Genomic DNA, 27,109 nt, shown 5'->3' with positions numbered 1-27,109 from the left:
CTAAAGAGCTCCATTAAGCCAGGAATGAGCAGAATTAATGTCAAAATCTTCCAAGAGTAAAACTACCACAAACCACTATCAATAAATAAATGAAACTCAAAACGAAGCAGAAATTACAATCAATAGCCAAGTCAAACTCAAAACGAGCAAAAATTAACGTTAGTAGGGCTGATAGCCCCCGCACTTTCTCAAGACCAGAACATAATTTGCGTTTTACTGAAACCAAACTACGTTTTAAACGTCTCCACTTTTCTTACTTTCATAAATAAAACATTATCAACATTTTAAGGAGTAAATATCAGTATATGACAATTAAACTGACAATCCATGGTCATTTGTCATTTTTTCGGGGGGTTTGTGTTTATTTTTTAATCAATTTGTAATTGGTCAGTACAATTTAACAGCAAATAGCAAGGGAGGGGTATGGGGTGATAGCTCCCATCACTTCCTAGATAGGCCTGGGACATGATTTGAAAAATGATCAGAAATTGAACAAAAAATGTAAGTTTTTGGAATGAGAGTAAGAAGTGAAAATAAAATCTAAAAGAAACAGAGATCTTTTCGTATATGGAAATGGGGCTATTCCTTCCTCAATCGCATTTTCTTAACGCTAAATTTCGGCATTTTCTTCCAAATCTTTAAGAACTAATCCTTGAATAAAAAGAGTGTTCAATTGGGATAATCAGTATTTTTAAAGCACTTTTAAACTTTAGTGTAATTTACGTGGTAACTTCGATTTATGGTGTAAGGTCTGCAAGTTGTCAAAGTTGCTTATTGTTACTTCCATACTTTGCTTACTTTGATACCTTGTTAACTTTGATCCTTTTTTTACTTTCATACTTTGGTACTTCGTTATTACTTTGATACTAGTTTTGATACCTTTATGAAAGTTTGATGTTGAAGAAAAACTTATTTTGAAACAAGGAGTTTTTTAAAAGCTTGAAACTTTTTGCAATTGAAAAATGAACAAAAATTAATTAAAAAAAAGTTTCCGATAGTTTTTCCCCAATTCTTTCCAAAAGAATTGGGGTTATGTACTTCTAATGAATGATGTTTTCACTACAAACAAGAGTATGGCTACTGCCTGTTTCCTTCACGGTAAAAGTATTATTCTCTTGCTTAAATAATCAGTTATCTTTCTTAGAATTATCATTATCTTACTTAAGTGGCTACAAAGTTCTGCAAAATTAGTTTACCTTATTTTTATTATAACAATTGGGAGAAAAGAGTTCAAACACAAGTGAGAATTGGAGTAAGGATTGGTTGTTAGACCATGGTCGTCTTCAGGAAGTATGGGTTATGAACTTCTAATGAATGGTGTCTTCACTACAAAGAAAAGTTTGGTTACTGCCTGTTTCTCTTATGGTAAAAGTATAAGGCCTACTGCGTACTTGGCGCTTTACTAATACGAATTATATTACAAACAAATTCTTTCATTTTACTACAACATTGAAAATAAAATGAAGATTGCAGTGAAACCAGACAAGGATTTACCAAAAGGCCCTTTAGGCCCTGCAGGTTTCACTATTCCCAAAGTCTTTTGGATTTCCCCAAAAATTTTGCAAAAACAGATTGACAAAAACGCTTGGGTCTAGAGGCTTCAAAGCTTAAATCCGGCCTGGTTAAAGCACCAACGACACAGAAGGTTTTAGACTTATACAGTGAAAAAAGAAGGCCAAATTCAAACTCTTCTTTGTAGATATTTTATTCGTTTCAAGCTCGATTTGCATATTCAATTTAAGTTTCACTCGTTCTAAGATTTATTTACTCATTTATATTAGTAACTATTGTTTGTTTATTTGCTATGATTGTTTATTTTATTTCTGTTCGTTTTCAGTCTCATTTATGCCTTAATAGCAAAATATTTTGTTTGTTTTAAGCTTGATTTGCATGTTCAACTTAATGTTTACTCGTTTTGAGATTTATATATTCATCTATATTAGTACCTGTTGCATGTTTTAGGCATTAGGCATAGGCATTAAGCATGTTTTGCTTGATAATGAAACTTTCAGCAGAAGTAGTTTGTTTTTTAACCACATCTAAAATACATTAGTAACTAGTATTACCATAATAGAGTGGGGCTGACACTCTCTCTTGGAATTAGTGAGAGCAGAAACGACTCATTCTGCAGTAACTACTATTAATTCTGCAAAAAACATAGCGATTTGCTGCCTGGAGGCAACTGAGTACAAAGTCACGTCAAATTCTTGGCTATGTTAAAATCAATAATCAGCCCCCCTCAAGGGAGAAGACATTGCAAAATACCCAATTGAAATACAGTTCCAGATGCTGTGTTTTCCTCTGCACTGCCTGTATTCTATGGTAACATATCGATACTCTATACTCACTTGTTTTTGTGGAGAATAATGCCCAGAAATTTGAAGATTAGTTTTGGGAGGAGACCAGTTTAACCAGAAATCTTTTTATTTACCTTCAAATGGAAATATGGGGTTTTATGTCTATTACTTATATAAAAAAAAATTATGTAGGAATGACCTGTAATCAATGAATATTTATACTTACAGTAACTAAAGCTTAAAATTTAATGCAATAAATACACTAAAAGAATCATTCTTTTGGTAACTTCGAAGATATAAAATTTGTTACGTTTAAGGTTACCCAACAGAAGTTACAAGCCAGAAGAATTTTGTTTAATTTATAAAAAAAAAAAGGGTAAAAACTTTTCCACCAACGTTTTTTGTTTGCAAATTTAACAGAGTTTCAATTTTGCCCTAGCTAATCCTGTTGTTCATTTTTTCAAATTCTTTCAACTTTTTCTTTATTCAACTTAAAAAATACAAAAACAATATTATGTCCCAACAGACATATAATGTCAAATACATTCAGTTGCTTTAGTCACTTGTACTGATGCATTCAATGCAGTCTGCAATACATTTGATTGCTCTATTTACTTGTTACTATGTAAAACAAAGTTACATGTTACAAGTAAAACTTGTTACTTGTAAAACAAGTAAATGCCAGAGAAATAGTGTTAATCTTCTCACAAATTTTTATGCTACTAATCTGGGATGCTACCAATCAATTTAAAAGTATTGATATGTGGAACTTAACAGCAAACAGTAGCTATTACCTTATCTTGGATAAGCCTGGGCTCAATTTGAAAAATGATCATAAATTAAAATTAAATAAAAGCTGTTTTTTTCAAAAGAAAGTTTTTTCAAAACAAAACAGAAAATGTTTTGTAAATGGGAGATATACATCAATCCACAATCCCCCACTATTTACACTTGAATAGAACTGTTTTCCCATTTTTTTAAGCAGTTGTTATAATTTAAGAGACAAATTTTCGGAATGTAATGAAGTAATGATGAAATTATGAAAATGATTTTTACAAGGCATGGGGTTTGGGGGATAAACCAGAGTTATACCAGACACACACTTCCCAAAACCATCCTAGCAAAATTTATGCTCTTATTTGAACCTTGATTATGAAGGATTATTCTATAGAGCCCAGGGTAATATCTGATCTCATTAGTTGAGGGAAGAAGGGGCAATGCAATTAGAACAGTTGTGACCATTTATTGTATATAGTTATTGTATACAGTTTATTGTATTTATTGTATACAGTTGTGACCAAGATTATTGTATATTGACCAGGGTTATGTCTGGCCCCAATAGGGGGAGATAAGAAAGGGCAATGCAATTACTATGGTTGTGACCATTTATTGTATATAGTTGTTGCATATAGTTTATTGTATTTATTGTATACAGTTGTGACCAAGATTATTGTATATAGCCCAGGTTATGTCTGACCCCAATAGGGGAGGGAAGAAAGGGAAATGCAATTTCTACACTTATGACCTTCGACAGTTATGACTACAGTTGTGACCATTGTATTTGAAAATAGTGCTTAATGAGGAGTTGAATGGATGTAACTCTTTTGTTATGATATTGTTTAGATCAGAAGAGGCCATGGACATAGACTGTTACCTCTGAAGTCTTATTTATATAGTTTTAAAGAACTTAGAAACACATGTCAAATTTCCAAAAAACATGTCAAGAAACCTTAAAACCCTAACTTAATCATTATAATTATGTCTTCAAACCAACCATTTCTAATGATACCAACAATTCAAAGCAGCACCAAGCCAAATGAGGCCAACAGAGCTGTGCTCACTCCTTTTTCACCCCAATATATTTGAAGATTCCCCCCCTGCTATGAGGTTCTAATTTCCTTTTCATCCCTTCTAATTTGTCTATAAGACACGGATTATTCGTTTTAACCTTTCTTTCAATATAACCCTAGAAAGTGGAGTAAAACCACATTTTTACTATAGCTTATTTATTGATATATGGTCAGTCAAACTAGTACCTAAGATAACCCCCCTCAAAAACATTAGTAAGTAAGTAATTGGACTAACAATGCTTCTTGACTACTAAGGTCCCTGGGTTGGTCCTGCAGTGTGTTGCTACAGAAGGGTTTGATCTCTGGGTCCTGTATTACTACACTAAGGTCAAACCAACTGCACCACTACAGGACAAAAAAAAGCTAAAAAAATTAAACAAGCTTCCTAGGCTTTTTGAACCATCTGTATATCAGAGCCACACTTGACAACTGGTCATTATTGTGGCTTCCAACATTCTAAACCTTTTCAACTGTGAAAAAAACACTATGTGCCATGGCTCTTCTACTTTTCACATGTTTGCTGCATCTGCTATGTTTACTAACAATACTACCCAAATAAGTAAAGCTATTGACTTGATTGATTTTCTCACTATAAAACTAATATCACCACTTCACCCTTGTTTATTTCTAGTGTAAACAATTTAGCCTTCTTAACATTAGTTTAATAAAGTTTACTAACAATACTACTCAAATAAGTAAAGCTATCCACTTGATTAATTTCCTCACTACGAAACTACTATCACCACTTCACCCTTGTTTATTTCTAGTGTAAACAATTTAGCCTTCTTAACATTAATTTCCAAGCCAATTCTTTTACTCTGAACTCTCCACAAATTTATTTATTCCACTGACATTTGTTCCCAGGACTCTCAGGTCATCTGCATAAAATAAGTCTTGAGGAGGTTATTAACCAATTTAAGCTTCTGATCCATTTGTGAGAGTTTCAGTCACCTATCTTGGTAATACTTTGATCCAACTTTTTTCTTAATGAAAACGCAATAATAGCAAAGAGGTGCCATTTGATTCCTCAGTCAACATTTTTCCTAAGTATGATGTTCATTGTCACTACAAAGACATCTTGACTGCCATGAACCCCTGTAACAGCACCAGCATAGTCTTATATAAAGTTGTTACCCAGTGTCTTTTCATTTATGTATATTCATGTTTGGATCTGAGGCTATTTTGTTGCTATCTGTAGCCCTTATTTTCAGGTGGAGGGTTGCTAGCCAAACCAACCCTAGGCCTGGAATCTGATTAGAGCTGGATTAATCTAAGATTAGCTAAGATTCATGGGGTGGGCTCCACCCACTTCAAACAGTTGCAGCTACCCTGATTAGAGTGTTTAGTTAAAGGAAACCCGATATCCAGAGGCATGTGGTCAGCAGACAATGTTTTCCATCCAAGCAGCTGAGTATATCTAACAATGGTTTAGACACCTATTTCGAATGTCCCTGCACTTACCCACAAAGATGAGCTTTGTCTTTGACCCTATGGAATCCAGCTGGAAGCAACCTTGCAGCTGAAGCAACGGTCTGACAGCCTGTCAGAGCAAGAAAAGCACAAAAGCTCACACTGGACCAAAGTGGATGGAGGAGACAGGCATCCACTCTCTACATCAGGCAGCACCTGGCAGGAGACTTAGTAAGAAAGTAGTTATGTTCATGTATCTCTTTGTTAATGAACATTTCTATTTCTAACTTAATATTAATGTGTCAATATCATAATGGCATTGTAATATAGTGAGAGCAGTACCCTCCCAAGGAGTTAGTTGCTCTGGAGCTCCATTCCACCATTTTACTTTCTAGTTGAAAAAGGTGAAAATTTTACTTGAATAGGCACTAGTTCCTCAATGTCAAACCTTGATCATATTGTCTCTGCTTTTCCCTTGAACCAAGCCACAGTCTTGCATGAAGGCTTTAGCTGTGATCACCTTCTGATCTGTATATATTGAGTGCATCAATACTACCAAAGCTTCTAGCTTCAAAAAATGGTTTGATATCCAAGATTGGAGCCGCATTAATTGTCAGGTATTTATGTTAGAGTGTGACTTGCTACTTAATAAAATCAAGGTTCCATTCCATCTCCTTAGCCCTAACTGTAGTTCTTATCTTAGGGAGTGTCAGATTGAAACTCAGATTACCAGTTATCTTGTAGAAATGAATCACACACTTTGATATGCAGAACTTATTACAGTTCCAACTAGATGTGTTTGCAAAAAAACAGAAGTGGCTGATTGGTCAAAAAATTCAAATCTTGTTTCAGCATGTGAATCAGCTAAGCTATGGCTCTGAATTTGGATGAATGTGATTAGCCACGTTCTGGTATAGAAAACAATTTGCATTTAAGATCAAAAAGAAAATTTGCAAGAGCTCTTAAGGACAACAAAATCATGCTAATACAAAACAAGAGCTAAGAGCTCATATGCCACTTGTGACGAGGCAAGAAGAGCCAAGAGCTCATATGGTATAAGCTCTAACAAATTTCTATGAATCAATTGATTGATTTAAAAGGAACGTCAGAGGCTTAATGCCGGTCAGGATTTAAAACAAGAGCTCTGAGTCATGATGTCCTTCTAAATATCAAAATTCATTAAGATCCAATCACCCACTCGTAAGTTATAAATACCTCATTTTTTCTAATTTTTCCTCTCCCTTTAGCCCCCCAGATGGTCGAATCTTCTAAAACGATTTTATCAAGTCAATCTGTGCAGGTCCCTGTCACACCTACCAATTTTCATAGTCCTAGCACGTCCAGAAGCACCTGACTCACCAAATCACTGAACACCTGCCCCCTAACTCCCCCAAAGAGAGCAAATCCAGTACAGTTCCGTCAATCACGTATCAAGGACATTCGCTTACTCTATCCACCAAGCTTCATCCCGATTCCTCCACTTCAAGTGTTTTCTAAGATTTCCCACTCCAACTACCCCCAATGTCAAAGATCTGGTTGGGATTTGAAATAAGAGCTCTGAGACATGAATTCCTTCTAAATATCAAATTTCAGTAAGGTCCAATCACCTATTCGTAAGATAAAAATACCCCAATTTTCCCGTTTTCCAAGAATTCCGGTTTCTCCCTCCAACTCCCCCAATGTCACAGGATCTGGTCGGAATTTAAAATTAGAGCTTTAAAGCACAAGATCCTTCTAAATATCAAATTTCATTAAGATCTGGTCACCCTTTCGTAAGTTACAAATACCTCTTTTTCAAAATTACCCCCCCCTCCCCAACTTCACCAAAGAGAGCAGATCCGGTCCGGTTATGTCAGTCATGTATCTTAGACAGGTTTTTATTCTTCCCATCCAGTTTCCTCCTGATCTCACCACTTTACGATTTTTTCTAAGATTTCCCCCCCCCCCAACTACGCTGGATCCAGTTGAGATTCAAAATAAGAGATCCGAGTTACGAGGTCCTTCTAAATATGAAGCTTCATGAAGATCCGATCACTCCTTTGTAAGTTAAAAATACATCATTTTTTTAATTTTTCAGAATTAACCCCCCCCCCCCCCTAATAGAGCAGATCTGTTCCAGTTATGTAAATCACGTATCTAAGACTTCTGCTTATTTTTCCCACCAAATTTTCATCCCGATCCCTCCAATCTAAGCGTTTTCCATGATTTTAGGTTCCCCCACCACAAACTCCCCCCAATGTCACCAGATCCGGTCGGGATTTAAAAAAAGAGCTTTGAGACACGATATCCTTCTAAATATCAAATTTCATTGAGAACTGATCACCCATTCGTAAGTTAAAAATACCTCATTTTTTCTAATTTTTCAGAATTAACCCCCTCCCCCCCAACTACCCCAAAGAGAGCGGATCCGTTCCAGTTATGTCAATCATGTATCTAGGACTTGTGTTTATTTTTACCACCAAGTTTCACCCCAATCCCTCCACTCTAAGTGTTTTCCAAGTTTTAGGTTTCCCCCTCCCAACTCCACCCCTCCAATGTCACCAGACCCAGTCGGGATTTAAAATAAGAGCTCTGAGACAGGATATCCTTCTAAATATGAAATTTCATTGAGATCCAATATCCTGTTTGTAAGTTAAAAATACCTCATTTTTTCTAATTTTTCATAATTAACCCCCCCCCCCCAACTACCCCAAAGAAGGCGAATCCTTCCCGGTTATGTCAATCATGTATCTAAGACTTGTGTTTATTTTTCCCATGAAGTTTCATCCCAATCCCTCCACTCTAAGCATTTTCCCAGATTTTAGGTTTCCCCCTCCCAACCCCCCCCCCCCAATGTCACCAGATCCGGTCCGGATTTAAAATAAGAGCTCTGAGACACGATATCCTTCCAAATATCAAATTTCATTAAGATCTGATCAACTGTTTGTAAGTTAAAAATACTTCCTTTTTTCTATTTTTTCCAAATTAATGGGCCCCCACTCCCCTCCCCAGATGGTCAAATCGGGAAAAAGACTATTTCTAATTTAATCTGGTCCAGTCCCTGATACGCCTGCTAAATTTCATTGTCCTAGCTTACTTGGAAGTGCCTAAAGTAGCAAAACTAGGACTGACAGACCAACAAAATTTGTGATTGCTATATGTCACTTTGTTAATACCAAGTGCCATAAAAATGTAGACAATATTCCAGCAGTCTACTTTCTCAATTACTCCTTCTGATGTAAAGTGCTCTTTAAGAGAGATAAAAAAACATCCACTGGTATTGATCTGGTCTCTGCTAAACATTTTGAAAATGCTAATGATTTGCTTGAGCAGCACCTCTTGCTGTTGTTTCAAATGTTAATTTGTTTAGGTGTGGTGCCAGAACAGTTTTGTATTGGCCAGATCACTCCTATTCCCAAGAAGGGAAAAAGATATCTTGAAGATTGTCAAGCATACTACCCTATAACCATTTTGTGTACCTTGTTCAAAATTTTTTAGCCTATTATTTGCAATAAAATTTCTTTTAAATGTTATGATCCTCCAAATCAGTTTGGTTTTCAAGTCAGGAGTGTGCTCTTATGCCCTTTTTAATGTTCTAGCTGATGTGGAAGGATCTGGTGATTTCCTTGTTCTTAGCAAACTTGACATATCTAGAGCATTTGATTCATGTATAATTGCCCAGATCTTGTCGGAAGCTATAAAAAGAGGATTTGATCCTTCTGTTATTAATTTCTCTGTTATATGTATAGTCATCTTAAAGCTAAAATAAAATATGTTTTGGATGTTTTCAATATATTTAAGGGTGTCAGGCAGGGTGGTTTAACTTCCCCTACTCTTTTTGATAACTCAGTTTCTGCTCTGTTGAGTGCATGTGTATTTATGGTGGAATTGATGTTTCTTCATTTACCAATGCTGATGAAATTTTGAATCGATTTTGATGATGATGATGATGATGACATTTTGAGTTGCACCTTTTTGGGAAGTAAGAGAACTTTTTTTAACTCCTGCATCAATATCAGCAAATCAGTCTGAATTTTAATGTTGATAAAACTATAGCAATTGCTTTCAATCTTAAGGGTAACTATGACATGCAACATTAACTTTCTGAAACATCTATTGTGCTTTCTGATAGCTTTATTTATCTTGGTATGCCCATTGGAAGAAGTATTAAGGAAACCATTAAGTTTGTAATTTAAAATCTTGCTAAAAAGACTCAAATTGCATATGCTTTGCTTGCATCTAATATCACAAATTTTAGTGAGTTTTGCCTTTTCAAACTTTACAACAGTCTAACTGTGCCCCATCTTCTTGCTATGTCCCTCATTTCAATTTTTTTTTCTGCTTTAAGTAAAAAAAAATGTTAACCCAATCTATTTTAATTCTTCTCTGGTACAAAAATTTCAATTGATTCTACCTGCAAGCATTATTAAAAGAGTGGGAGATTTCAAATAATCTGCTAGAAAACTCAAACACCAGTGATCACCACCTCTTCATATACTATGTAGTTATGTTTGTGTTTGTTGATTATAATCTCACTTTTTGCTGATTTGTTTATTTTCCCTTTTAATTTTTTTTCTCTTACTCTGCCACTAAGGCTCTGAACCCTCTTTTATTTTGTTGATGGGTCAGAAATGAATTGATTGAAAATATAGATTTTAATCTCCTAGCTACAAAATATGGAATTTTGTATTTTTAAAAGAAACATCATCATGAATGCATGTTTATTTGTATGTTCAAGGTCTCATGTCCTAGATTGAGCAGTACTTTAGAAGTTTATGCTTAATTTTGAAGTGTCTAAAATTAAGTTTTACTGTTGACTAAAATTTAAAGTAATCTATTTGATTCTCTTTCTAGGTTGCATAAGACATTTTACAGTTAATTAATGGTAAAATTCTAGTTTAGCTTCTTTTAGGGAAAGGGTTAGGTTAGGAAAATTTAACTTTCAGGGATGGGTATATAGACTAAAGTATGTCCCAGGAAGGTATTTTGGAGTATACACCACCACTCCTCTCTCTAGAGGTCAGTGACCTTTGAAAACCTTTGTGTAATGAAAGAAAAATCTAAAAAATACATTTTCTGCTTAAATGAAGTACAAGAAAACTGTTTTCAGCTTTACAACTTTGCTCAATCCCAATTTATGATGTTTCAAATATCTGTGAATACTTTTACTGAATTTAGAATAAACCATTCATATGCCTTAAAATTTGACTCAAATAACAGGAATTAATTTTCAAGACAAAAACCAGAGAAGAAGAAACTGAAAAAACTTAGCATTAAGGTAAAATGTTGTTTACTCAAAATTCCAATAAGTATGGATCAGTCAGAAATCAAAGACTTAGAAATCATGGAGAAGATTAACACAAAATCTATAAAATACATTCTCCAAGTGTGTTTATGGCCCCAGACTCATCCCAGAAAGATTCATTCTCCTAACCTAACCCCTTTTCAAGATAGCAAAAAGTAGCAAAACTAGAATCTTACCTAGATCAATCATTTTTGTAGTATTGTTTAACTTGGCCTACAATGGCTATTTTACTGTAGGCCTAGCCTGGCCTATCTTTTAGTTAGCAAATTTGGCTAATCGAGATAAGTTTATCTCAGTTTGTTTTAATTCTAAGCCTTTGAAATCGCAAATATTCATTAATTGGGATCGTTCATCAATATTTAAGAGGATTTTAACTCTACTGCCTTAATTGCCTTTCTAAAATTACCTGTAATAGTTTTATTGCTATATCGTTTTTTCATTCCTCGCCTTTTGAAGTCATAATATTTTGCCTCAAGATTTTTTCCGATTAGAGATGGCATTGAAGTAAAAATTTCGCTTTGATATGCTAGTATGGATTCTACTGTAAGAAACCAACATCTAAAAAACATATGAAATCAACATAAAAAACCAACATAAGAAATCGCAGCAGTGGTGCTGTAATTTCGTGCAAAATCCTGCGACATATGAAAAATGACACGAATCGTGCGACAAACGACGCAAAACCATCCGTTTTGCTGCAATGTCGGATGCGTTGAATAATTTCAACTTATACGACAAACCGCATACGTTGTTCAGACTAAAAAAAAAATAAATAAATCGTAACCAAAGTCATGGAGCTGATTGAAAAGCCAATTTTGGCCAACCGATATTATATTCCAAGGATCACGATGTGATCATGAAGGATCACTAGTTTTAGAACCTGATTTGAATTCTTTTAGAGTTTTTCGCACCGACGCAAAAGCCTGGTTTCTTTGGGAACCTCCATCTGATTCTTTCGTGCGTCAGTTTTGCCAGAAAAAAATCGTGTGGGGATTGAAGCAACATTGGGTACTATAAGTAACGAGTAACATCTCCAGCAAGATTACTACCAAAGTACCATCTAGCGTCTCATAAAAAATCAAGTCGTAATGATAGGATATGGAGATTCCTATATATTTTTTAATGAAGCAAACGGTTGATAATAAGACCTTCTGATTAACTGGCTTCAACTGACTGCTACTAGCTAGCTCCGGAATTTAATTGAATCTTACTTAAGAGTTCAGCGTTGGATGACTTTTCGGTAACAGAGACATGCCATTCTGAATGGGTTTTCAGCATTACGGAAGTTTCGATATTAGCTGTTAGTTTAAGAAACTTACGGTTAAACATATTCCTACTAGCATTTCGTCCCTTGAGAGGGGTTTTGTCGTAACTAAGGTTTTCAAAATTCGGATAAAAACAACTTTGAAATTTTCACCTTTGCCGGAACCTACACGGTACAACAGATTTTCTTCGCAAATATATCAAAAAAGAGAAAAAATAACTAGGAGGGTCTCCTGAATATGAGAAGGAAAAGCTGAAGTTTTCATTATTGAAACTTGAAATGAAATACAGATACGACAATCCGACCTTACCGAAATTTTAATAAACTTAGATACGACAAAATGGTGTGGGCTGCTTATTCTTTTCACCATGAAGATACGAAAAACGGGTTCTGATGCAGCAATACTATTTGAAAAAAAAAACCTGAGAAAAGTTCATTTTTTTTTAGTTTCTTTGCTGGCCACCGTTTTGCTTCAATAGAATCCTCCTCTGGACATGGATCTCGCGCAGACTGAGAGGCTTCCAAACGTTTCCCCCTTGGCCTTGAAGTACGTTCACTCTTGGTTTCAAAATACTTCTAGTCTTGATTGGAGATTGAACTTCAGGAGATACTTGACATCTTTGATTTTCGCATGAGGTAGATCAAAATTTTTGCCACAAAAATGTTGGGACACTTTTTAACCGAAGTACATTCTTGTAATATAGTAGCCATTTGTAAGTCTCCAGAGAAGGAAGTTTTGAACCAAACTCTCTTAGCGTTATCCTGACGGAACTCAAGTAGTTTTACCTTTGAATACGGTACCAACGAATGTTTTGTACAGCTTTGCTGGCTTTTGAAAGTCAAAGAACTTTGACTGGGTTACTTGCAGGACATTCAAAGGACGTGTCTTTCTTACTTTCAGTAACTTCCTCACCAGATCTAGTGGAGAAAACAAATCAAGGTGCTTTAGCCCTCACTCAATAATGCTATATACAGCATCAACCTCCTGTATAGTCAAATGATCTGGTTCACAATACTTCATAACCACTTTTTCTAAGCGTGGAAATTTTCTTAGAACATCTGGATGGCGAAGCTTATAACTGAGTTTCGGTTCTGAGACACGTAGGAGTCCGACCAAGAATTAACTAAGAAATATCAGGGTAAGTATCAAGAACTTTTTCTAGTATGGCAACTAGTCAATTAGTTATTTCGTTTGCTCTACGTCCAGCCTCAAACTCAGACCAAATGCAACAGCATACCTCATTGATTTTCTTACTGTTTCAGATTGTTTGAGAAACTTACTGTTTCATCATAAATCCATTTTTTTAATGTTATATCAAACAGTTCGTGGTAACGAACTGTAGTAAGGAGCGACCCGGCTCAATAGTAAACAAAACTCTAAAAAATGGAATTTTGATACCAATAGCTACATGCAAAAAATCTCATTTTGATGCTGATTTCAAATATATAACTTTCATCAAGATTAGTCTGACCTATCAAAAGTTACGAGCCTGAGAAAATTTGCCTCATTTTAGAGAATAGGGGAAAACACCCCCTAAAACTCATACAATCTTAACGAAAATCACACCATCAGATTCAGCGTATCAAAGAACCTTGTTTTAGAAGTTTCAAGCTCCTATCTACAAAAATGTGGAATTTCACATTTTTTGCCAGAAGACAAATCACGGATGCGTGTTTATTTGTTTTTTTTTGTGTTTTTTTTTCCCAGGGGTGATCGTATCGACCCAGTCGTCCTAGAATGTCGCAGGAGAGCTTATTCTAACGGAAATTAAAAGTTCTAGTGCCCTTTTAAGTGACAAAAAAAAACTGGAGGGCACCTAGGCCCGGTCCCACGCTCATTTTTTCCCAAAAGTCACCGGATCAAAATTCTGAGATAGCCATTTTTTTCACCATAGTCAAAAAACCTAATAACTATGTCTTTGGGGACGACTTACTACCCCGCAGTCTCCCTGGGAGGGGTTGCAAGTTACAAACTTTGACCTGTGTTTACATATAGTAATGGTAATTGGGAAGTGTACAGACGTTTTCAGGGGGATTTTTTTTTTGGTTTGGGAGGGAGAGTTGAGGTAGGGAGGTTACGCTGGAGGATCTTTTCATGGTAAAATTTCTCGTTAGGGAAGAGACTTTCAATGAAGGGGGCGCAGGATTTTTTTTTTGCATTATTTAAAAAAAAACAAGGAAAAAATAAATATGAGAAGTTTTTTCTACTGAAAGTGAGGAGCATCATTAAAAGTTACAACGAGGAGAAATTATTGTGCATATGAGGGGTTTACCTCCTCGTAATACCTCGCTCTTTACGCGGAAGTATTTTTAGTAATTTCAACTATGTATTCTACGGCCTTTGTGATTCAAGGGTCATTCTCAAGGAATTGGGACAGAATTTAAGCTTTAGTGTAAAGATCGAGGTATCGACAATGGGTGAACTCCCTCATATACGCAATAAAAATATACAAACATAGAAGTTCGTTACGTAAGTTAATTTGTAAATTACGTATATATTTTTTAATAATGAAAATATTCATGAAACAACTAAAAGTTCTAGTTGCCTTTTTAAGTAATCAAAAAATTAGAGGGGAGCTAGGCTTCCTCCCTCTCTCCATTTTTCTCAAAATCTTCCGATTAAATCTATGAGAAAGCCATTTAGCCAAAAAGAAAATTAATATGCAAATTTCGTTTTAATTATTTATGTGCGGAGAGCCAAGATCAAAACATGCATGAATTAAAAAACGTCCAGAAATTAAACATAAAACAATTTTTTTAAATGAAAGTAAGGAGCAACATTAAAACTTAAAACGAACAGAAATTACTCCGTATATAAAAGGGGCTTTTCTTCCTCAAGGCCCCGCTGTTTACGCTAAAGTTTTTTCCTTTTTTAAAAAGTAGAGCTACGAGAAAGAGTCAATCTTTAGCGTACAGAGCGGGGCGTAATTTTCATGGACGACGTAATTTTAGTGGAATTATGGCGAAAGTGAACTTGAAGGTTTTCTAGAACATTTAAATACTTACGATAGAAACCTGCAATTCACTCTAGAGACCGAAACAGATGGAAAAATACCTTTTTTAGATGTATTGATAATACGCAGTGTGAATAAACTTGATTTTACGGTTTACAGAAAACCTACGCATAATAATAGATACCTTCACTTCAAATCTAACCATCCTCCACAGGTTATAAGAGGTGTGGTAATATCTCTTGTGGATAGAGTTCTTAGTATCTGTTCAGAACCGTATGTTAAAAAAGAATTAAATTTTATTACAGACATACTTTTTGGCAACGGGTACCCAGTTTCTCTCATAAATACTGTTATTGCTCAAAGATTAAAGATGCATTCTTCTGAAGCCTTAAATCCCACACCAGTAAATGATTTCTCTCATAAATACTGTTATTGCAAAAAGATTAAAGATGCATTCTTCTGAAGCCTTAAATCCCACACCAGTAAATGATTCGAATAAACCCACAAGGACGATTTAGCTACCTTATATTTCGAAAATTACTTCAAAACTGAAAAAAGTTTGTTTAAAGAAGAATTTACGTGTTGTATTCACAAGCAATATAAGTATAATGAATCTTGTCAATTCTGGTAAGGATAAAACCCCAATTACTCGTCTACGATGGGTGTATCAAATACCATGTAGTTGTGGAAATTATTACATTGGTCGAACCCACCAAAATTTAGGAGCAAGATTACAGCAACACAAAGAAAGTATTGAAAAAGCGTTAATATCTAAAAATAACTCCATGTCTTTCGATTCAGCTTTAAGTAATCATATTTTTGAAAATCCAAACCATTATGTTCTATTTGACGAAACAATTCTAATTAGCAATGACCTAGGAATCAAACAAACTGTCCGTGAGGCAATCGAAATCAAAGGAAACTTAAATAATAATACATCCCTAAATAGAGACTTGGGTGAATACACACTCAACCCTATGTACACAAAATTAATTATAGAAAATAATCTAATTCAAAAAAGCTTTAGGTTTAATAGAGAGTAGAAGGGGTTTGTATAAGAATTATCTGAGCGATAGGTCGTATGAAAACAAAAGGAATGTAAAGAAAGTGGAGAAAGCATTAAAATATGAACTAAGGAGATGTGAAATGGAGGCGATGGATAAAATTGCTGAGGATCTGGAAGATGCGGCTAGACGGCATAATAGTAAAATATTATACTGGCATGTTAATAAATTGAAAGGGAGTAGCCGATCCGGACTAGTCCCAGTTAAAGATAGAAATGGGGTCACAATTAGTGATAAGGAAAAAGTTAAAGAAAGATGGGTGGAACATTTTGAGAATGTGCTAAACCGAGATACAGTTGCAGGAAAAGATATAGATGAAAATGAAAAAGTTTGTGATACCTTGGATGTGAAGGAAGATTTGTTTAGTGAGGAAGAATTAGCGACAGTACTAGAAGGATTAAAAAATAATAAGGCCCCAGGTGCTGATAGTATGATTAATGAGTTCCTTAAATATGGTGGCTCTGAGGTTAGGAATAAGCTACTGAAGATTATGAACATGATTTTTGAAAAAGGGGAAGTACCCAATGATTTTAGGAAAACCTTAATTAAACCACTGTATAAGAAAGGTGACAAGAGTGAATGTCGGAATTATCGAGGCATTAGTCTGGTCTCTGTAGGTAGCAAATTACTGAGTAATATGATACTTTTTAGACTGAGACATGCTGTAGACAAAGTTTTAAGGGAAGAACAATGCGGTTTTAGAAAAGGTAGAGGATGTGTCGACCATGTTTTCACTCTTAGGTTAATAATTGAGAAGTCCCTTCGTTGTCAAACACCTTTGGTCCTTAGTTTTATCGATTATGAGCAAGCTTTCGATTCTGTTGATAGAACAGCGTTAACAAAGGTCTTATCGTTATATGGTATACCAGAAAAATACATTAAAGTGATTTGCGCTATGTACGAGAATAATACTGCTGCGGTTAAGGTAGGAAATGAGGTTAGCAACTGGTTTTGTATTAAATCAGGAGTTAAGCAGGGTTGTGTTCTATCCCCCTTTATATGGATCATTTTGATGGACTTCGTCTTAAGGAGCACAGGAAAGGCAATTGGAGACCATGGAATCAAATGGGGAGGAAGAAAGCTCCTGGACTTAGATTATGCTGATGATTTAAGCATATTAGATGAAAGTGTGAGCAAAATGAATGAATTTTTAGAGGTTTTACGAGTTCAGGGTGCTAAAATAGGCTTGAAAATTAATGTTAAGAAGACTAAGTCACTAAGGTTAGGAATAAGTGAAGATGAACAGGTGACCTTAGGTAACGAAAAGATTGATCAGGTTGGGAGCTTCAGTTACCTTGGTAGTGTTATTAGAAAAGATGGTGGGAGCAGTGAAGATGTTAAAAGTAGAATAGCTAAAGCTCAGGGTGTTTTTTCACAGTTAAAAAAAGTTTGGAAGAATAGAAAGATAAGCCTACAAACCAAGATTAGAATATTGGAAGCTACAGTGATGACAGTGGTCAAATATGGCTCTGAAGCATGGACACTCCGAAAAGCAGATGAAAATTTACTAGATGTTTTCCAGAGAAATTGCCTACGGATTGTTCTGGGTACCCGGCTGACTGACCGTATTTCAAACAGTAGGTTGTACGAAAAGTGTGGTTCAATCCCGCTTTCTGGGGCCATAATGAAAGAAAGGTTGAGATGGCTAGGCCACGTTCTACGGATGAAGGATGACAGATTACCGAAGATTGTCCTTTTTGGCCAACCGTCTGGGGCTACACGGAAAGCAGGTCGTCCTTGTCTGGGTTGGGAGGATGTCATAAATAAGGATTTAAAGGAAATGGGAACTTCCTGGGAGGGTGTAAAGAGGGAGGCTTTAAATAGATTAGGTTGGAGGAGGAGCGTGCGTAGCTGTGTTGGCCTCAGGCGGCTTGGTGCTGCAGTGAGTTATTAGTAGTAGTAGTAGTAATATCAAAAGAACTATCAGATTAGCTGCAGAGAAGGCAAATATCAAACAGTTCGTGGTAACGTAAGGAGCGACCCGGCTCAATAGTAAACGAAACTCTAAATAACGGAATTTTGATACTAAAATATACATCAAAAGAATCGGATTTTCATACTGATTTTAAATATATAAGTTTCATCAAATTTGGTCTTTGTCATCAAAAGTTACGAGCCTGAGAATATTTGTCTTATTTTAGAAAATAGGGGAAAACACCCCCTAAAAGTCACACCATCTTAACGAAAATCACACCATCGCATTCGGCGTATCAGAGAACCCTATAGCAAAATTTTCAAGCTGCTATCTACAAAAATGTGGAATTTCGTATTTTTTGCCCGAAGACAAATCACGGGTGCGTGTTTATTTTTTTATTTATTTTTTTTTCTTTTCCCCAGGGGTCATCGTGTCGACCAAGTGGTCCTAGAATGTTGCAAGAGGGCTCATTCTAACGGAAATGAAAAGTTCTAGTGCCCTTTTTAAGTGACCAAAAAAATTGGAGGGCACCTAGGCCCCCTCTCACGCTCATTTTTTCTCCTAAGTCAACAGATCAAAATTTTGAGATAGCCATTTTGTTCCGCATAGTCAAAAACCATAATAACTATGTCTTTGGGAATGACTTACTCTCCCACAGTCCCTGGGGGAGGGGCTGCAAGTTACAAACTTCGACCAGTGTTTACATATAATAATGGTTATTGGGAAGTGTACAGTCGTTTTCAGGGTATTTTTTTTGGTTTTGGGGGTGGGGTTGAGGAGAGGGGGCTATGTGGGAGGATCTTTCCCTGGTGAAATATGTCATGGGGGAACAGAAATTCAATGAAAAGGGCGCAGGATTTTCTAAAATTACTATAAAAAAAACAATGAAAAAATAAACATGGAAAAGTTTTTTCAATTGAAAGCAAGGAGTAGCATTGAAACTTAAAACGAACAGAGATTATTACGCATATGAGGGGTTCTAAAAATACTTTAGCATAAAGAGCGAGGTATTTAGGAGGAGATAAATACCTCGCTCTTTATGCTATAGTATTTTTAGTAATTTTAACTATTTATTCTACGGCCTTTCTGATTCAGGGGTCATTCTTAAAGAATCGGCACAAAACTTACGATTTAGTGTAAAGAGCGAGGTATTAACGAGGGTACAAACCCCCTCATATACATAATAAAAATTTAAGAATATAAAAGTTTGTTACGTAAGTTAATTCTTAAGTTACGTATATTTTTTACTAATAAAAAAATTCGTTAAAAATTAAAATTTATAGTTGCCTTCTTGTGTAACCGAAAAATTGCATGGCAACTAGGCCTCATTCCCCATCCCTTATTTCTCAAAATCGTCTGATCAGAACTAAGAGAAAGCCATTTAGCCAAAAAAGGAATTAAAATGTAAATTTCATTTGAATAATTTATGTGTGGAGAGCCAAAATCAAACATGCATTAATTCAAAAACGTTCAGAAATTACATAAAAAAAAACTAGTTTTTCTAACTGAAAGTAAGGAGCGACATTAAAACTTGAAACGAACAGAAATTACTCCGTATATGAAATGTGTTGTCCCCTCCGCAATCCTTCGCTCTTTACGCTAAAGTTTGACTCTTACCACAATTCTGGTTTTTAAAACAATTAAAAGCTTTAGCATAAAGAGCGAGGGATTGTGGAGGGGACAACCCATTTCATATACGGAGTAATTTCTGTTCGTTTTAAATTTCAATGTCGCTCCTTACTTTCAGTTAAAAAAAAACTAGTTTTTTTATTTAATTTCTGAACTCTTTTGAATTAATGCATGTTTTGATTTTGGCTCTCCGCACATAAATAATTAAAACAAAATTTGTATGTTAGTTTTTTTTGGTTAAATGGCTTTCTCATAGTTTTAATCGAAAGATTTTGAGAAAAAAGGAGTGGGGGAGGAGGCCTAGTTGCCCTCCAATTTTTTTAATACTTAAAAAGGCAACTGCAACTTTTCATTTTTCGTGAACGTTTTCACTTAGTAAAACATATACGTAACTTACGAATTAACCTTCGTAACGAAATTCTACATTTGTATATTTTTATTACGTATGTGGGGGGGTTCACCCCCTCGTCAATATCTCGCTCTTTACACTAAAACTTGAAATTTGTCCAAATTCCTTAAGAATGACCCCTGAATCACAAAGGCTGAAGAATAAATAGTTGAAATTAATAAAAACACTTTAGCATAAAGAGCGAGGTATTACGAGGAGGTGAACCCTTATATGCGTAATAATATCTGTTCGTTTTAAGTTTTAATGCTGCTCCTTACTTTCCGTTGAAAACTTTTTATTATTTATTTTTGCATTGTTTTTTAAATAATGTTAGAAAGTCCTGTGCCCTCTTCATTGAAATTCTCATTCCCCCATGACAAAATACTCCATGGAAAGATCCCCCCATGTAACCCCCCTCCTCATCTTCTCCTCAACCACCCCTCAAACCAAAAAAAAAAATCCCCCTGAAAACGTCTGTATACTTCCCAATAGCCATTAGTATATGTAAACAACGGTCAAAGTTTGCAACTTGCAGCCCCTCCCATGGGGAGTGTGGGGGAGTAAGATGTCCCCAAAGACATAGTTATTAGGTTTTTCGACTATGTTAATTGGAATGGCTATCTCAGAATTTTAATCCGGTGACTTTGGGAAAAAAATGAGCGTGGGAAGGGGCCTAGGCGCCCTCCAATTTTTTTGGTCTCTTAAAAGGAGCACTGGAACTTTTAATTTCCGTTAGAATGAGCCCTCTCGTAACATTCTAGGACAACTGGGTCGATAGGATCACCCCTGGGAAAAAAAAAAAAACAAATAAACACACATCCGTGATCTGTCTTCTGGCAAAAAATGCGAAATTCCGCATTTTTGTAGATAGGAGCTTGAAACTTCTACAGTAGGGTTCTCTGATACGCTGAATCTGGTGGTGTGATTTTCGTTAAGATTGTATTACTTTTAGGGGGTGTTTCCTCCTGTTTTATAAAATAAGGAAATTTTCTTAGGCTCGTAACTTTCGTTGAGTAAGACTAAACTTGATAAAACTTATATATTTAAAGTCATCATTAAAACGAGATGTAACTATTGGTATCAAAATTCCGGTTTTTAGAGTTTTTGTTACTATTGAGCCGGGTCGCTCCTTACTACAGTTCGTTACCACAAACTGTTTGATAATATTATGTTTTCTCAGGGCCAAAATTATTTATAGTTAGGTAGGTTAGGCCTGATTAGTTAGGTGAGGTCAAAAAGTGCTTAAATTTGCCCCCGATAGAAGCGATTATTATATTCGCAAAGAACATAAAAAAGGCATCGAGTGGTATGTTCACTTTATTTGTAAGTCCTTAATATGAACTGTGACAAATTTACCGACAGGCTGCTGCGTTACCAGGAAGCATTACCAAAATACGATCATAGCCAAGATTTATTCTGACCACTGATACGCAACAAAAATCATAACAAATCAGGTATTTGATAATATTAAATTATATTCTATATATGTACAATATATAATATAAGATATAATATATTCTTGGCACAAAATATTAGTCAATTCCACAAAAATAAGGTACTAGATTCCTGTAACTATTGTGTAACTTGTAATGATGTCAATAAGGCCTGTTTGTGACTCATTGTGAAACTTTTACCAAATCTTTTCTTCTTCAAAAGTGTACGTCGACGGAGTTACGACAAAAATACCCATGTAGTTTTCCCATATGAGATACGACAAAACCGCTCTTAACAAAACGGCAAAATGTGAGATACGATAAACGAGAAATCTAAAATTGAGGTACTTCTAGTTGAGATACAATAAAATGGTCGACGGAATCGGATAAAGCAAAAAATTTCACATTAGACGGCAGTCCACTTCCCGAAAAAGTTGCAGATGTGACAAAACCGCTCTCAGGGGACGATTTACATTTGAAATGCCAGGTGATACGGCAAAATGCCTGCTCCCGAATGTTTTAGCCTGTCTTTATTCGCTGTTTTGGTCAAAAGATTTTTCTTCTTCGAGGGTAAGTCCTTGGAGCCGGACTAGGTGTACACGATTTTACGAAGTCTATTTGGCATGATAAAACAAAACCATGTTTGGCTTGGGTGATTACTTCTTGTTCACCATTATGAGATCTCTAGCACTGGGATTTAAATCTGAAGGCAGAGAAACTCTGAGTTTTCGTTGGCAAATTTATTAGAATTGCAGAGACTGATTTTTGGTGCTAGACTTCAAGTTTTGATAGTAGATTGAGTCTAAATTGAGATTTTTGAGACCCTTAGTGCAATGCTTCTTAGAACTCCAAATATATATTTATTTCGCCATATGAGGATTGAATTCCAGGTCTACTCCATGTGGATTCCATGGTTTGGAATCCACAAGGCAGGGATGGGAAAATAGTGTCAGAGAGGCCCAGGGCCACCATTTCTGTATATAAATTTATTACATTTTTTTTTTATTTAACTGCAGCTAATAACAATGCAGTTTCTTAAGTGGGATACTTTTCATTTCTGAATTTCTTGTGATTTATCTTTGCCACTGAATAGAAAATAGGAATTCAAGGGGGAATCGCGGTCAAATTGTTTGAGACATTTTACGCTATAAGGCTTATTGCTGCCTCTAATTGTTCTTTAAGTGTTTTGTTAGGACGGCAGAAACATAATTATCAGTTACCAGAAAACCGTCTCCTAACAATAAGTGGAAATAAAACAAATGGGTCGGAAAGCTTGAAACTAAACTTGAAAATCTCAGGGTTCCTTTTCGGATCCAACAGGACCTTAAGATAGGGAGAAAGCATATGTAAAGGACAAATCCTTGTTCAGGGGAGGAGTTAGGAGATTTGAACACCCTTACAAAATATTTGTGCGACTCTACCCCCCCCCCCCCCTTTCAAAAGTAATAAACACCCCTTCCTGGACAAAAATTCAAGATACAGCCCTAGCTAAGAAAATGCTAAACGTAAGAAGTATTAACTGTCTTGCGATCTTTATCAATATTATAAGCATGCGATGTAGTCATCTTGCTTTACCACATTATCTAGTTGTTTAATTTTGTGCTTGAAATGATACAGCTATGATTAGATTTGCCAAAGGAATTCTCTAACAATTTTGGATAATACTACGTATGGACGGCGGAAACATAATTGTCGGGAAACGTATGAGCTAAGAATTTTGTTCGAATGACGGTAAAAAAAACCTATAGCTTACAACGAGACTTTATGATTTCAGGAGTGATAATTTGCCCCTATGTGTCAAAGTAGAATTTGCATTGCTAATTAATCAACTTGCCTTATAAAGGCAAAGAATGTAAACTAATTCTTATTAGTGGCAACCAATAAATAATCTTAAATTATTTTGATAACATCACAAAAAATAGTGATGAAGATATCCTTTTTTGAGGAAGAATTTGAATCTGATCCATTCTGAGACCACGTCGCAAACTTGAAGAACCATTAGATCAGACAGTTAGAAGCTCTTTTTTGGACACAAGGATCTTTCTAGTAAAAAAAAAGTCTCGTTAATAAATAGATGAAATACCTTTATGGTGCAAGTTCTCAAGTACCACTTTAGTTGCCTAATCTGAGTTAAAGGCCATCTCTGCAAGGTAAGACTATCTAAAAGCACAATTGTCCTGCCTATTTGATATATAATTCCTTTTGCTATTAAAAATATCAATTACATTAGAATTTTTGTTTTAGTGGTTAGATGAGATGCCACAAGGAACTATATTTAATACCAATTACTTCACAAAGGGTTCAAATTGGGTATTCAAAGTATTCAAATGGGACCATTTGTGTTTCAGGTTAAAAGAAATAAAATATAAATTAATTATCTGGGAATATTACAAAATAGAAGAACAAGTATCGAATTGAATAACCATTACAAATCAAACATTTAAACAATTAGTACTATAATTGCACCAGCATAATTGAAATGGCTTCTCTAATTTTGAAGAAAATAGAAAGTTCTATATAGATGGTTTTCGAAAATGTTCGATTTTCAATTGAAATAATCCGCTGTTTAAAACCCTTTCTACTTATTAAAAGTCTTACAGTATTCCGTGTTGGTGGCCAACAGATCGAAATGATCATCTTAAGTGAAGAAAACAAATGGTCATACAAGTAGCCAAATAGCAAAAAGTGGTACTTTTCCTTGCTGTATGAATGTCATTCTTTTCCAAAATCACTTTCAAACTTGAGCACCAGATTATCATTCCTGCTGAATACTTCACGGATATGAATCTTGGGGTAGGTAATAGGCTTTAAAAACCAAAACCAACATTTCCCATTTATCAGCAGAATCCTAGCTCATAACGTACTGCCGAAATTGCTCAGCTCTTTTTGTATTAGTTGTCAATGACATGACAGTGACTTAATAACAAAAACGATACTTTTCCTTGGTGGATAAACACAAACTTTTTTCCAGGAACATCTTTGAAACGGGAGCACGAGATTCTCATCCATGCTGAAGAAGCTTAAATTGGGAATATTTGAAGGATATGATTTTTGGGATAGGGAAGAGGCTCTTGAAATCAAGAGCAACATATGCCCATTTTCCGGCAGAATTCTAGCTCATGACTCACCATTGTCTAGTTCTTTTTGTATTGTTTCTTAATGACTACCCTGGGGGAAGAGATTATTTGGTCAAGACAATGATTAATTAGTAATACTTTAATTTGGTGGGTAAATATAGTCAAAAATATATTATTTTTGAAAAAGTAACACGAGATTCTCATATATGCAGAATTATCTTGAATTAAGAATCTTTTCCAAATAGGAGAGGCTTTAAAAGTGCAAATGAATTATTTGTCAGATTTTCCAGCTGAATCAAACAGTTCGTGGTAATGAACTGTAGTAAGGAGCGACCCGGCAAACTCTAAAAACAAAATTTTGATGCTAAAAGATACATCAAAAGAATCGGATTTTCATGCTGATTTTAAATATATAAGTTTTATCAAATTTAGTCTTTGTCATCAAAAGTTACGAGCCTGAGAATATTTGCCTCATTTTGGAAAATAGGGGGAAACACACCCTAAAAGTCATAGAATTTTAACGAAAATCACACCATCGCATTCAGCGTATCAGAGAACCCTTCAACAAAAGTTTCAAGCTCCTATCTACAAAAATGTGGAATTTCGTATTTTTTGCCAGAAGACAGATCACGGGTGCGTGTTCATTTGTTTTCTTCTTTTTTTCCAGGGGTCATCGTATCGACCAAGTGGTCCAAGAATGTCGCAAGAGGGCTCATTCTAACGGAAATGAAAAGTTCTAGTACCCTTTTTAAGTGACCAAAAAATTGGAGGGCACCTAGGCCCCCTCCCACGCTCATTTTTTCCCAAAGTCAACAGATCAAATTTTGAGATAGCCATTTTGTTCCGCATAGTCGAAAACCATAATAACTTTGTCTTTGGGGATGACTTACTCCCCCACAGTCCCTGGGGGAGGGGCTGCAAGTTACAAACTTTGACCAGTGTTTACATACAGTAAGGGTTATTGGGAAGCGTACAGACGTCTTCAGTGGGATTTTATTGGTTTGGGGATGGGGTTGAAGGGAGGGGGCTATGTGGAAGGATCTTTCCTTGGAGGAATATGTCATGGGGGAAGAGAAATTGAATGAAAAGGGCGCGGTATTTTCTAGCATTACTATAAAAAAAGAACAATGAAAAAGTTTTTTCAATTGAAAGTAAGGAGTAGCATTAAAACTTAAAACAAACAGAGATTATTACGCATATGAGGGGTTCTAAAAATACTTTAGCATAAAGAACGAGGTGTTTAGGAGAAGACAAATACCTCGCTCTTTATGCTTAAGTATTTTTAGTAATTTTAACTATTTATTCTACGGCCTTTCTGATTCAGGGGTTATTCTTAAAGAATTGGGACAAAACTTAAGATTTAGCGTAAAGAGCGAGATATTAACGAGGGGACAAACCCCCTCATATACATTATAAGAATATAAAAGTTTGTTACGTAAGTTAATTCTCAAATTACGTATATTTTTTACTAATAAAAACGTTCGTTAAAAATTAAAAGTTTTAGTTTGCCTTTTTAAGTAACCGAAAAATTGGAGGGCAACAGGGCTCCTTCCCCACCCCTTATTTCTCAAAATCGTCTGATCAAAACTAAGAGAAAGCCATTTAGCCAAAAAAGGAATTAATATGCAAATTTCATTTTAATAATTTACGTGCGAAGAGCCAAAATCAAACATGCATTACTTCAAAAACGTTCAGAAATTAAATAAAAAAACTAGTTTTTTTAACTGAAAGTAAGGAGCGACATTAAAACTTAAAACGAACAGAAATTACTCCGTATATGAAATGGGTTCTCCCCTCAGCAATCCCTCGCTCTGTACGCTTAAGTTTGACTCTTTGCCACAGTTCTACTTTTTAAAACAATTAAAAATTTAGCGTAAAGAGCGAGGGATTGCGGTGGGGACAACCCATTTCATATACGGAGTAATTTCTGTTTGTTTTAAGTTTTAATGTCGCTCCTTACTTTCGGTTAAAAAAAACTAGTATTTTTTATTTAATTCCAAGTCAGAAATGCATAGATCTTATTGAGCTATTTCTCCGTTTTTTTTTATCATGACAGTGATCAGTTAGCAATTCTTTTACTTGCTGGTAAATGTAGAATTTTTCTTTCCAGAAAAAATCTTTGAAAATGAAACAAGATATTCTTATTAATGCAGTTATCTTAGATTAAGAATATTTTACAAATAGGAGAAGCTCTTAAAGCGATAACACTTTTTGTAAAAGTGTAGAACTACATGTAAAAAATGCGTAGCTCTGTTTGTGCCATTTCTCCATTCTTAAAATTTGCGATGCCAGGTACTTTTAAGTGTCTGAGTTGCCACTAGTCTTATAATTGCTTCATCGCGAGGTTTTAAATAACTACCAAAACTTCTTTTCAAGGGAGTCACCAGAGAAACTTTCGGAGAAAACATGCCCTGGAATATGGTTCAAGTACAACGTCAAACGAAGCTGCACTTCAACTACTCTGTTCTCGGCTGTGTTGTTACTATATTTAAAATACATGCAACCTCTTGGTTTTTCTTCATAATAATCATTTTTTAATACAAA

General features: G+C 35.3%; 1 protein-coding gene and 1 long non-coding RNA gene across 2 annotated transcripts in view; one reads left to right on the top strand and one right to left on the bottom strand.

The window, feature by feature from the left end:
• Positions 1 to 11,299, bottom strand: part of LOC136024763 (uncharacterized) — a 25,748-nt gene extending 14,449 nt beyond the window's left edge. Inside the window, exon 1 of the mRNA XM_065700217.1 lies at positions 11,248 to 11,299. The gene's annotated coding sequence lies outside the window, so the exon portion shown is untranslated. The remainder of the gene's footprint in view (positions 1 to 11,247) is intronic.
• LOC136024771 (uncharacterized) lies at positions 9,351 to 27,109 on the top strand. Its single transcript, XR_010616906.1, has 3 exons — positions 9,351 to 9,613; positions 23,434 to 23,638; positions 26,942 to 27,109. It is a non-coding gene; the product is annotated as an uncharacterized LOC136024771 (long non-coding RNA).

Source organism: Artemia franciscana, chromosome 1 (genome assembly GCF_032884065.1).
Source record: "Artemia franciscana chromosome 1, ASM3288406v1, whole genome shotgun sequence".
Taxonomy (NCBI): Eukaryota; Metazoa; Arthropoda; class Branchiopoda; order Anostraca; family Artemiidae; genus Artemia; species Artemia franciscana.
This window is presented reverse-complemented; position numbering and strand designations above follow the sequence as displayed.